Raw genomic sequence first — 2,967 nt, forward strand, 5'->3', positions numbered from 1 at the left:
TCTGTTACTTGCTGGCAAATCCATCAATGAATTATATATATGCGACGACTTGACGACGTCTCCATTCCATTCCATTTCACTTTTTTTCATTTTTCTCTTAAAAGTATCCTTTTAATTTTTTTAAAACAATTCATCCTTAAAGTATCCTTAGTACAGATTTTAATAGCATTAATTGAAAAAAAAAACTGAGAAAAAAATTAAAGAAAGAAAAAGAGAGTGAAAGACAAGACATATTATCATGATGAAAAAAAAGGCCAAAATGATTTTTAGATTTATGTTCTTTTATTCTTGCCCAAACATAAAGCACCTAGAGTCTCTTCTTGCAAAGGACATTTCAATTTTTTTTTTCATTCTATTTTTCCTTCCTTTTCATCATTATTTATTTATGAATATTATTTTAAATTTTGAATTTAATAATTTAAAAAAATTGAATACGAAAGATAAGCAGAAAGGAAATAAAAAATGAAATAAAATTTAGTGTGTAATTTTGATCTCTAAAAACATAGTATGATTATGTATTTTTCATTTCTTAGTATTGTGTCCGCATATGCATTAGACCATTATAGATTAACGTCACGCCATTTCTAACATTTTAAATAAATAATTTATTAAAAATTCACAACACACTGATAAAAGGACTCAATTTGCATATGACAAGTTTTTATGAACCCAATTAATGTATATGAAAACAAAAGATCAAAATTGTACAACTAAAAAGCCTTTGGGACAAAAGTAAGGCCTGCAATAAAATATAAAACATGTATTATTAAATGTGAGTTACAGAGATTCAATTGCAAGTAAGATTTTTTTTCTCGACTTGGTATCACTTTCAAACTATTCTTTTCATATTTATTTTCGAATTAAGTTTTAATGTTTTTTTTAAATTGTCAACAATAAAAAAATAATCTAATTGTGTCACCATTAAAGTTATCTATCACAAATCTAATATAATTTATATGTTAAAAAATATTTATTATAAATTTTAATTGTTATATGATTTATATATTTAAGAATATTTATGTGTTATAAATTTTAGATATATACAATGAATATTCATCATGTACATTGTATAAGTTAAAATACTAATATATAATTAAGCAATATAAAGTTGTTATGATTTTGGTTGTTTGTTTAAAAAAAACACAATTAGAAAAATAGTTTGAGAGTTTAATTAAAAATTATCAAACCTATAGACTAATGTTTGCAACATCGGCAAATGTACCAATTGGTACAAGTGGTATAAAACTGTAAGATCAAATGTCGAGTCCACAGGAAATTTGTTTCACTTAGACTATGTATATTCAGTAAGTAAACAAGTATAAATTAAAAGTAAGGTAAATATCAAGTTTTGTACTAGAAAATCTATTTGAACATGAACAAAATGAAGGTGAAAAACTATCAAGTTAAGAGCATTGGGTCGTTCTACTGAATTTTCTTTGATGTTTAATACGTTTTTTTCTCTATTTAACGTTATCCTAGTGTTTTTATGCTGAGAAACTACTCAAACCAAGATCCCTCTAATGAATGAGTCTAACTCTCTTAAAACTTCGTCCTTAATCCTTCAACAAATTTAGTATAAAAGAGTTGCATTAAGCCTACAACATAATATGGACTAGATCATTACACTCCATTTTTAGACATATAGATTTCTAGCTTGCTCTACCAAGTTCTAAGGCTTTAAAGCATTTTCCAATGCTAAAAATTCTAACTATACATACAAATGGGTAATCAAACCATAATCATGCAAAATAAGTATAAATAGAAGCAATGAACACATCAAAATAACATTAAATAGATAATAAGAGTGTTACATCAAGGTTTTTTAGTAGAGCTCCCCAACAAAGAGGCTTAGCCTTTCATTACAAGCAATGCAATCTCACAATACAAGGAAGGAATAGCTTTGAGTGAAAGAAAATGGCAAAAGATGGTTGAGGATGTCTCCTACAACCTCTAAACCCTAAACTTCACTCCTTCTAACCTAAGCTCTCTCTGCTGCTCTCTTTGTGTCTCTTATTCTTCCAAAAACGCGCTCTCTCCAAAAATTATATTAATTTTCCGCCAACTTCATTGTTTTAAAGGCTCTTGGACCTTTCAGCTTCCGAAGACTCGTTTAGTGTGACTCGCTCGCTAAGTGAGAGTAAGTAAATTTTGGCTAAGCAAGACTGGGTGCACTGAGTGCGAAAAGAGACAACAACCTTGCTGGACGGCCTGTATGTGCGTTGGACGAGCACATCTCTGACTTATCATCTTCTAGGGTTTCCCAACCCGCTAAGCGAGCTGTATGCCTCTCCCTAAGCGGATGTCACTCGCTGAGCGGATCTGTCTCTCTGAGCGAGTCATTAACTACTTGAACATTCTCTTTTTTGACCTTGAACTGAGTTGAATTCAACATTAATTCACGAGATTGGAGTATTTACTCTATAAAATCACACTAAACAGTAAAATATGTACAATTCCTACAAAAAAGAACCATTAATTGGAGGTAAAACGCTAATTCCTTGCACATATTCAATATCAAACTAACTCATGAATAACAACTAACAACTAATTCAACCATTTTCAAATAATAAAGTTACATTCTCACACCTTTTTACCATCCTCTTATTTTAAATATTTTATCAAAAGCTACTTCATAAAAGCTTCCAAACTCTGTATATTTAATAATAACTTAAATATTATATAATAAATTATGATTTTATTGTTTAAATATTTATAACAAAACATTTTTTATCCAATTATTGGTGTAATGATATGAATAAAAAAAACTAAAAGAATGATGAATGACAAATTAATTTTTTTTTCACTTAATTAAATATATGCAAAACAAAACACAACAAATTCCATCTATTTTATTTTATTTTATTTTATTTTTTAAAATAATAATAACTGATGTTACTCTGAACCTATTTTATCCCTTGCTGTTCAGAACAAGTTAAGAGACACATGAGATTAGATGATGTCAGAATA

This window comes from Glycine max, chromosome 6, assembly GCF_000004515.6.
Source record: "Glycine max cultivar Williams 82 chromosome 6, Glycine_max_v4.0, whole genome shotgun sequence".
NCBI classification, from domain to species: domain Eukaryota; kingdom Viridiplantae; phylum Streptophyta; class Magnoliopsida; order Fabales; family Fabaceae; genus Glycine; species Glycine max.